We start from the raw sequence: 11336 nt of genomic DNA, 5'->3' as shown, positions 1-11336 counted from the left end.
GGGTGTACATGGAATGAGGAACCAGAATCCATCTGTCAATGGCCAAAGGAGTCATCAAAGGCCAAATCAAACAAACAAAAGATCCTAGAGTAAGAAAAAACCCCAAAGTTACTTGAATTTACTGAGATCACAGAAACCTGTTCATTCATGTGATCTTACATGGTCCCATTAAATTCCCAGTCCTTTGAGACTGGTTTTTCATTGTGCACTGCAAAGTGAAAAACAGAGAAGCACTTTAAATAAACAGTCATCAGTCTGTACCAAACTTCTGCTTAGTTATTCAGCTATCTCCAAATTTTTATTCTGTAGAATTTGGCACATAATCTGTGAACTACTATAAAATATACTGGAGGGAGGGAGTAAAAAGAAATGCTGTTCTCACGATTGCAAAAAGCTTAAGAACTTCTGTCATCTCTGCACCTCAGCTGACCTCCAAGCAAAATGTTTCCTACAGGCAGTACCAAGTCTTCATCTGGGCCAGTAGGCTTTCAGAAATCTTCTAACACACAGTGTGGGACCTGGTAATCCCACCATACTTGCACTGTGAAATGTAAATTACGCTACTGAGATCTTCTAACATAAAAGCAGCAAACCCAGGGGCATTGAGTAGAATCAAGATCCCGTTTGCCTCAGAAGTACAAAGGATCTTGAAGTTACAATCTTTGTTAACTACCTAAACACCACCATGTATGTGTAAAATAAAAGCTAAAATTCTTGGGGAGATGGGCAAGAACCGTAATTTCTTTTCCTATATGCAGTACTCGGTATCAAAGTATATAAAGAAAGTATTTTAGAAAGCCATTAAACATTCACTAGGCATGGGAAATCTTCCTCAAACAGACGTATTGTTATGAATTACAGCATTTATCAGCCTACTGATGATACAGTTTACTGTAAGTCTGCTCTTTCAAAGTGAAACCATATGTTGAATGGGAAAGAGTAGAAGCCTAATGTAAGATAAGACTGTTTATGAAGCTATAGTGATGGATATTTTGTGGGTGAACTTTACAATATTATTAAGAGTTATATAAATTCTAATTGGTATATGCAAACAAATTTACAGACACTGGGTATAACATGAGTTAACTGTCAGATGACAGTTCTGGAAGATAGTGGGACCAGTACTACCAGGTGCCAAACACCCACAGCATCAACCTTGTATAGTTCGCATGTTCAGATGCATGAATAATGCTACCTTCTAAGAAGCAAGGAGGAAGACAAGCTGATAGTAATTTTTTTTCACTGCTCTTGGAAATTTTGTGTTGCAGAAAAGCTGTTGGATCTTGGAACACAAAAGGAAGTCACATTTCCAGTTATTCCCCAAGAGTTCCGAAAGCTTGAGTTTAGAATATGTCATCCTGCTGGGTCCTTGAAGCTGTAACTGAGGGTGCATGGTTGGCTTCCGACTGTGTCTGTTAGTTTCCTGTCATGTCAACTGCCTGCAGTGCTTCCTTGGAGTTGCAGTCTCCTTAGAGAGAGCAACTCCTAATAAAGGACATCGAGGCATTTGAGCTACAGCTCCCATGGGAAGAGATGAGAGTATTTCCAAAGTGAAGCTTTTCAGCTTTTGGCTAAAAGATCAGTTCTGAATATTTAATTAGTTAATTTAAAAGAAAACAAGGTTTTCCCCAGAAAGCAAGCTTTTTGTTTCAAAATGTGCATTTAATAAAGATCTAATTTTCCGCCAAAACTGTTTCAGCCAATACTGGGAATTATATTCCCTGACAAAACTACTTGAAAATGGATTTCATAATGTAAAGCAAAATCCAGACAATTTTTTCCAGATGACTTTAGAGTGTTGTTACTACTCCTAAACTAAACATGATAAACCTAGGAAACTAGCAATTAAGGTTAATGAAGACCTAGCACATTAAAGACACAAAAATATATCATTTGAGTATGAAAAATGGTTTGGTCTCTGCCATCTCATGCTTTAACTTGATAGTTATGAAAAAAAGGTTGGATTTGGTTTGATTTACTCCAGAGCATCTCAAAGCAGCCAGAGCATACTGAATAATTAAATACTTGGTATTGCCAGAGCAGCACAAGCGTCTAGCCAAGCTCAGCTGTACTGCTCATGTGTCAGCTGCCTGCTACCTTTTGGGCTTCTCTGTAGTTCCCTGGGCCTTGCTCTGCACACAACTGTCTTGCAGTCCTTCTTCTTCTTTTTCTTTCTTCTTTCAGTTCTTTCTTCTACAGTTCCTTCTATGAGTACCTCTGTATAAATACAGATATACATAAACCAAATGCGTAAACTCACACAGGAAGAGAAGCACACATGAGCTTTCTACTACCACGTATTTACTTGAGCATGGCTTAGTCTCATGTCTTCTGCTTCTTTCTTATTCTGTCCTTTTGCAGTGTATTTGATACAGTGAATATCAAGAAAATACGTAAAATTAGTGATGATTCTGTAATTTCATAATACAAAATACATTTTCCTTAGGAATAGCAAAGCATTAAAAGTTACTTTTCAGAAGTAACTCTATTGTTCTCAAAGGGCCATTATGCCCATAGAAAAGGTGCTGTCTTTCTTACGCAGTATTTGAATGGAGTGTAAGGACTACCTTCCTCAGTCTCATTGACAGAGTAGGACAAACACCTCCATACAGCAGTTACTCAGCTGAAAAGTAACTTTGACCACCATTTGGTCCAGAGTCACTGGAGGTTTTCAAATGGGGCAGTTCTACTACAGGAGTTTTCATTTACTGTGAAATGCAAAAAACATTCAGTTGCAGTGTGGTTTTGGCCTGTCTTTTGACCACTTCAGCTGTGTCTCCAGTGATTTGGCGAGATGTAGTAAGTCCTTTCTACCCCACTCACTGTAGTATACCTGCAGTTCCATCAGTTTCATTGTTAAAAAACTTCTTTATTTTGTTTTGTTCGAATGGGATGTAATGTTTTAAAATGAAAGACGTACAGGCTTGGGTGCAATTAAAAAAAAAATCTTACTCTACTATGCACAAAGAAGCACTTAGAGGAAATCTGTGCAATAACGACTAGATGGAAAGACAGAGCTTTTCACACTTGGACCTTTCCTTAAGACCTAAGCCTTTTACAAAAAAAAAAAAAAAAACAAAACACTGGAGCTGAAGAATAATAATTTGCTTTTTCTATTCCAAAAGAAAACAGCTTCTGAAGAGAACATGACAGTAAGTACTCAAGTCGCTTAATTCTGTACCATTTTTCCTGCAGTGCTTCATTTCAAACCACTGATGGCCACTGTCTTTTATTTAAACACTCATTCCAAGGCAGAAGTTTTAAGTAATTAGAAAATAAACAAGATCACTGCATATGCCTTTTAATCTGTAAAAGTCTCCATTCATGATGTCTGTTCTGATGTTTTTATTGCTGTTAACACAACCTACACATTTAAAAAGGTTTCTGTGCCCAGAGGGAAACTCTGCCGAGCAGAGCTGAATCACAGGGTGTTGTAAGAGCACCTAGCAACGCTGCACAACAAGTGGAGATGGGAAATTGATAACCACATGAAGCAGCTTACGAAATTAATTAGAAGCTTATTAAGGCAAATTATGGTTGTCATATGTGGCCTTTATCCAGAGCATACAGGTTATAGTAGTTAGGTATTCAGTATCAGCCAAAAATTCTTTGTTCATGAAAAAAGAATGAAACTTTTACTGAGTTAGAAACTAAAGACAGAAAGGATGCACGCATTTTATGGCAGAATTCTTGCTGAAACTGATTTTTAAAAAATTATGTTCTGCTCTGCATCTTTGAGAGCATCTGGGTTATTCATGAGACAGGTGCTCAAATGATGTCAGAGTTAATGTTTAGCATAATTTTCTCATAGGTCAAATCCTTTCACACCCTTTTTAAACAAAAAGTTGGCATTAGACCACACATATTACAAAAGGAGTCAAGATTATATGCCATTCACACAATGTCACATTTACATTCTGTAACAGGAAAAAAAAAGAATGGTTTCAGTGTGTAAATTAAATGTAATAAAATACCATAATTAGAAAATCAACATAAGTCATAGTAGGCCCGGTCCTGTTATACCTGGATTTGTTCGGGAATCTGCAAAGAGCTGCTTGTGCGTCAAACTCTTAACAAATATGAGTGAATACAGAAGGGCTTTGAAATTCCAAATGTGCTTAATCAGTTTCATCTGGAAATACAGCCTATACTATAAATGAGAATAGGCTGGGACTGAAATGTAAAGAAATTAAATTTAGAAGTCTCCAGCGGTGCTGCTTGAGTTTCCAGCTGTGCATTACAGTAACATTAGAGAAGATCAAGCAAAAGCTACCTTCTTAAACTTTACTTCATGCATGTATCCCATTAATATAGAATGTGGGGGTTTTTTAATTATTACCTTTTACATGTTAATAAGTCAAAACGCATTCAAGTTCAAAGCAGCCACCAGTTCACCAAGTTAAGGCAAATTCAGCTTTAAGCTAAGAACAGAATATATTTTCTTGCTGCCAGTGTTTTGTTCCACATTATTAGCATAGCTCTTCACTTTGACTAAATGCTTGTTGTTCCCTTAGACAGACATATCACATTCCAGCTCCTAAGCCAAAAAGACATGGATGGTACCATGGGATGAGACTTGAAACAAATTAAAAAGCATTTTCAGTGATTTCAGTATGATCCTGCTTGTTTCTGGGAGAGAGAACTGGAACAAATTCCACTCCGATTGTACTCCATGATTTTATTGCAGGTATCTTCACCCAGTTCCATTAAATGTCATTGTTAACAACTAAACTGATGAAAGTGGGCTTGGACAATGAAAATCACTAAAGGAGCTTCCAAAATGAGATCAAAACCCAGCACTTGCTAGACCTTTTGAGTAGTACTTTCTAGTCCCATATTTCTGGCTGGTGGCCTAACCAGGAACCCTGTTTGTACTGGACACACCCCTTGCAGTGAAAGGCACCCAAGGAATGCGTGATGGGGCCCCTGGATGAGGAAGTCAATGAACCTTTGTTTTAGCTTTTTCCTTATACCTGATGTAATGGAAAGCTTTTACAAAACAATGTTTATGGGATAGAAGAGACAATAAGGAATTAATGGATTAAACAAAAGGTAGAGATGACATGTTTGCTAAGACTTGTGCTTTATGGTAATACTAACCTTATATTTACCATGTAAACCATTACCATACCAGAAATACAGATCTACCCAATGGGTGAATTACTTAAGGTTATTTCCTTGTCATCAGTGAGGTGAGTACTTCACATTCCCTTTTCAAAATTAACTTTTTGTCAGTTTTAATTCTGAGAACTGCCAAACTTTCATGAAAGGATTAAAAAGACAGATGAAAAGAGGTATTATTTTAATGTCACTAAAGGTTTCTCATATAGAATTTTTGGACGCTGATATGAACTGTTTTTAAAAGACTCTTCTGCAGGCCAGCAAACTAAAGAAAAAATTAAATAAAAGAAAAATTAAAGAATTTAAATTAAAGAATTAAAAAACACCTTTTTGTTCATTATAGCAATAATCAAAACTTTTAAGATACAAGGGTTGTATTTGAGCACATTCTACTTGCTTCGTTATTTTATAGGGATGTTAACATGTTGCTGCATAGTCTAAAAGACTGAAGCAGATATTTTCCAGCTCTGAAACTTCCTTTTCATTTGTGGTGATGTGAGCATTCAGTTTATCTCTAGCAGACATTGAGAGCAGTCATTGTTTGTCCTCCTTTTCAACAGGCTTTTGCCTATTAGTATATTATAATTTTATTTCCATGCTTTCTCTTTTCCAGCTTAAACAACTCAGTACCTTTGCTACTTACTTAGAGGTCAGATTTTCTTGTTCTTAATCTCATAATTTCCTCTGAATTCTCTCAATTTTTCTATATCTGTCTTGAAATATGGTGACAACAGCTCAACACCGTCTTCCAAGTGGGGCTTTCCCAGCACCAAGTGAAGTAATGCATATCTCTGTGTCATCTGTGCAAAACTCTCAGGATGGTATTTCCTGTTCTTGCAACAGCACTATACTGCCAATTCAAATATCTTTATTCTGAAGCACAAAATACAAGTTTCAAGCTCTGAAAATATGCACTGTGCCCATTTCTGCTTTCAGTATGAACCTCCAGAAATTACTGTGTTACAGGTTTGCCTTTACTGCCTCCTTCCCGTAAATTCCAACAACAAGCTAATTTATTACAGACATCAGGAAATGTTTCAATGTTTTTAAAGTTGATGTAATTTGGTAGGTCTGCAATCAGCTTGGATAAACAGAAATTAAGCAATTAACTTCAGTACCCTGGAATATTATCCCTGACATGAATGAACACTCAACATTGAATGGAATATGAAGAATCAATGCCATTATACCATACCCCAGTGCCTGGGATGGTGGTACCAAGATGTGCCTTTATTTTTGTCTGATAGTTGACTGAGTCTATAGTGTCCTCATACCTGACCTTAGAAACATGATACTGAGCTGTGCCTCCTTTGCAGTTCATGTTATTTTGCACCTTCTTTCTATGTGTACAGCAAATACAACAAAAAGATGTGCTGTCGAAGCACTGGAGAGTCTGTTCTATGGAAATATTCTGTAAAGGCTCATGGGGACTATGTGTATGGAACTGAATGACTGCCAGGTTGATATTTACAGAGAAAGAAGGGAGATGATATGAATTCTGGCTCCCTGGGCAGAATGTGGAGTTTAGCCATGTGGGATCTGAAGAAAGTGCCACCTTCTTTTTTGGCTGCTTTATGTCTACTCACAGTAACAAGCTCCCTCAAAACCAGGACCACCTCTTACAGTGCTGCTGCCAAGACAATTTGCCTCCCAGTCTGTATGTGTGTGTGTCTCCATGTGTGTGTGCGCATGTAAATGCGTGTATGATGTCAAGTGACAAGTCCCAGAACTCCAGAGCATTGGGGGTTTTCCTCTTTGTCATCTCTGGCTCTGACTGGTGCATCCAGGCAGTTCTATGCCAGTTTCCAACACAAACACAGTCCGTTAGTTTCTCAGCTTTCACTTTGTGACTGTTTAATAGCAGTCAGTCGCCCATGTGCTTTCATGAGAATGAAGACCTTGGGCCTACTGCAGGAGGGGATCTGGTTCGAGACCATCTTAAGAACCTGAACGTGCACAAGTCCATGGGACCTGATGAAATCCATCCGCGGGTCCTGAAGGAGCTGGCAAATGAAGTTGCTAAGCCACTGGCCATCATATTTGAAAAATCATGACAGTCAGGTGAAGTTCCCGATGACTGGAAAAAGGGAAATACAACTCCCATTTTCAAGAAGGGGAAAATGGATGACCCAGGGAAGTACAGGCCAGTCAGTCTCAGCTCTGTGCCTGGCAAAATCTTGGAGCAGATTCTCCTGGAAGGCATGCTAAGGCACATGAAAAACAACAAGGTGCTTGGTGACAGCCAGCATGGCTTCACTGAGGGGAAATCCTGCCTGACCAATTTGGTGGCCTTCTATGATGGGGCTACGGAACTGATGGACAGGGGTAGAGCAGTTGATGTCATCTACCTGGACTTGTGCAAAGCGTTCGGCACTGACCCACACGACATCCTTGTCTCTAAATTGGAGAGACATCAATTTGATAGGTGGGCCACTCGGTGGATAAAGAACTGGGTGGATGGCTGCACGCAAAGAGTTGTGGTCAATGGCCGAATGTCCGTCTGGAGACCAGTAACAAGTGGTGCCCTTCAGGGATCAGTGTTGGGACTGGTCTGGTTCAGCATCTTTGTTGGTGACATGGACAGTGGGATTGAGTGCACCTCAGCAAGTTTGCTGATGACACCAGGCTGTGTGGTTCAGTTGATACGCTGGAGGGAAGGGATGCCATCCAGAGGGACCTTGAGATGCTTGTGAGGTGGGCTGATGCCAACCTTATGAAGTGTAACCATGCCAAGTGCAAGATCCTAGAGCTGGGTGGGAGCAATCCCAGGCAGAGCTACAGGCTGGACAGAGAAGAGATTCAGAGCAGCCCTGCGGAGAAGGACTTGGGGGTGCTGGTCGATGAGAAAATGAACATGAGCCGGCTTCAGTGTGCGCTCGCAGCCCAGAAAGCCAACCGTATCCTGGGCTGCATCAAAAGGAGCGTGACCAGCAGGTCGAAGGAGGAGATTCTGCCCCTCTACTCTGCTCTTGTGAGACCTCACCTGGAGTATTGTGTGCAGTTCTGGTGTCCTCAACATAAAAAGGACATGGAACTGCTGGAACAAGTCCAGAGGAGGGCCACGAGGATGATCAGGGGACTGAAGCACCTCCCGTATGAAGACAGGCTGAGAAAGTTGGGGCTGTTCAGCCTGGAGAAGAGAAGGCTGCGTGGGGACCTAATAGCAGCCTTCCATTATCTAAAAGGGCCCTATAAGGGTGCTGGGGAGGGACTCTTCATTAGGTACTGTAGTGATAGGACAAGGGGTAACGGGTTAAAACTTAAACAGGGGAAGTTTAGATTGGATATAAGGAAGAAGTTCTTTACTGTAAGGGTGGTCAGGAACTGGAATGGGTTGCCCAAGGAACTTTTGAGTGCTCTATCCCTGGCAGTGTTTAAGGCCAGGTTGGATGAAGCCTTGGGTGGCATGGTTTAGTGTGAGGTGTCCCTGCCCATGGCACGGGGGTTGGAACTAGATGATCTTAAGGTCCTTTCCAACCCTAACTATTCTGTGTTTCTGTGAGGACCATGTGCTTTACCTGTCACAATATGGCCCCCTGACCCTTTCCTCATGAAGTATTTACATGTAGCAGCTATGCGGCTGTCTTCATCTGTGCATGCGGTACTGGCATGAGCAAACTCCTGTATGGTTGCCCAATTGACTGCAGGTTTTGTATCTTCATGGCAATGCTGAGCACTGTCTTAGCTTGTGCCGTTTGCTGCAGCATGGGGAATTGCCATTGTTTTTTTCCTATGAGCTTTCCATTAGTGTTACATGCCTTTATTCTTTAACCGTCTCTTTTTGCATTTTGGATCACCTATTACATATATTCTGTCTTTTAGTAATTCTGTAGGAGCTTTTGTGAGCTGGATGACTGCCACCACTTTGCAAAGTCCAACGATTTTATCACAAATTAACTGTAGAGTTTGTGGTGTCACATTGAGAAATTCTATTTAGTGAAACAGATACAAATGGATAAGGCTTATTAGTTGGTAATGAAGCTGTACTTTAATCAGGAAACACTAAAACTGAGAAAGTAATATTGGCCTTCTAAGGGTATGGAAGGACAGAGATTAACTCTGCATCAGTCCAGACTAGAGATGTTCTTCTTTCCCATTTTCACTTGAGCTGCTGAAACTGTATTTCCAGTCCTGAGCACTTGCTTCCGAGACCCCAGTGCAGTCTACTGAAGCTTTCCAGGAGGTGAACAGCAACAGTCACAATCTTCTTACCATTTAGCAGACTGTAGTTTCTGTGGCTTGCGTGTCCACACCCGAGCTGAGATGAGCTGGCTCAGATTTTCCAATGCACAGTGCAGTTTACATTGCACCAGCTGCGGATGTGCACCTGAACATCAGATTCATGGCTTGTTCTGCAAAAACTCCTGCTGCAGTGTTGGTGCAGTTGGCATGGCTGACATGCTCGTTGCTTTTGTAGACCAGGCTACTGCTTTGATCTGTTCATACAGAGGGACACTTACGAACAGATTTGACATACATTTCTGAAGCACTGGAAAAACTTGTTATTCCGATGACCTTCCAGGGGCTGATTAAAGGAAGTAAAACAGCTGGATGTGTTTGATTATGCTTTGTCTCCTAGGCAACTAAGAGAGGTGCAGGCAGGGCAAGGGAACAAAATGCTGATGAAGTAAAGTAGCTGAGAACAAGTGGATGCCATAAATACCACTCAGTTCAAATAGAATATAAGCACCTGCTGTACTTTTCAAAAAGGGTAGTTGTATGGTTTTTGCTCCCACAGCAAGGAACAGTGTTGCTAGACAGAGAATACTGAATACACACTGATGCTATATTTTCTTCTCTCTGCCTTTTGGCATTACATGCAGAGTTAATACTGGAAATCCCATTGTGGTATACTTCTGAATCCATCACACTTAAGGCTTTAATTTATACACACTCTGCAGTTTTTCTGCACTGAAGAATGGTAATCAGCATGGTTGCAGTTGGTCTTCAAAATGCATAATGTGGAAAGACAGTGAAATCTTAACAACTCACAGCAAAGGAGTAGAGCCTCAGAGATCCACTTCAACTCCCAAGATCTATTTCACCTTAGCACAAGAGCTTAGTTAAAGTGCCCCTAACATCACTAAGACTTTACTTCCTTGCTTTTGAAATTAGGGGAGTGTATTAATCCTGATTTTCACAGCCCTTTATCTAACTTTTCCTACTTTTATTTTATGGGTATTCTGACCCACTTTTTTCCCCCACATAGGCTTATCAGTTTGAGCCAGTTATGTTAATCACAAATGCACATTTGATTGTCACTGCTGCATCCAGAATTCCTTGTGTTTATCTGTCCTGCTTTACAAAAAATAAAACACCACAAAAACTTTCGAGCCATCCTGAAATCGTCCAGTTCTTTGGGGATGTTTGTACAGTAATTCTAGACCCACAGACTCACAACTGGCAGTTACGTGCTCCAAAAGCCAGTCAGACTACCTGAAACTAAGCTGATGCCATTGGTGAATTTGGTTTTGATACTCTGCACAAGTCACAGGGTAGACCCAAAAGCAATGGTTAGAAATCTCAGATCCTGATCCCAAGGTTCAGGACTGTTTGTAGCTGCCAGAGGCAGTAGTGTGCCAGTAGAACATGGAGCTTTTCAACCTCAGCGCCTTGGGAACTGGTATTGCTGGAATCATTATCATCAATGATCTGTGGCAGCACAGAGGAAAACACAGCTGAGCCCTAGGCTCCAGAAGCAACACAGTTTCTCTCCTTCTCTCCAAGGCCCACAATAATTTTTGAGCCCATTAGTCATTGCAGGCAAATTGGACTGATGATAGATGTCACAGATAGTTCTGTTTCCAAAGGTTTCAATAAAACCCAACAACAGGCAGGTAGCCAGGGGAGAGCCAGCTCCCAGTTTCCCAGGTGAAGAAATAACTGTCATGAGCTTGCCGCTTATTAGAAATCAGAGAATCTATCTGGGAGAGAAACTCTTATCACAACCTGATGTGCAGCAAAGTGATTCAAGATCTACCTCTATTTGCCCACCAAAGTCAAGCAACCACGAAGGGCGAATCCATAGGAAATCAGGCATAATTAGGTCAACAGATCAAAGGTCAGTGAATACAGCAGAATGAAGCATTATTTAAATACAAAGAGGATGAATTCAATCTCATGTCAAGGAAGTACTGAAAGAACCTAAGCAAATACCTAAATGCGTCATCATCTATCTAAAGTCACGTCAAATAAAAGCTTTGTCAATAGTTACA

This window comes from Lathamus discolor, chromosome 6 (assembly GCF_037157495.1).
Source record: "Lathamus discolor isolate bLatDis1 chromosome 6, bLatDis1.hap1, whole genome shotgun sequence".
NCBI classification, from domain to species: domain Eukaryota; kingdom Metazoa; phylum Chordata; class Aves; order Psittaciformes; family Psittacidae; genus Lathamus; species Lathamus discolor.
This window is presented reverse-complemented; position numbering follows the sequence as displayed.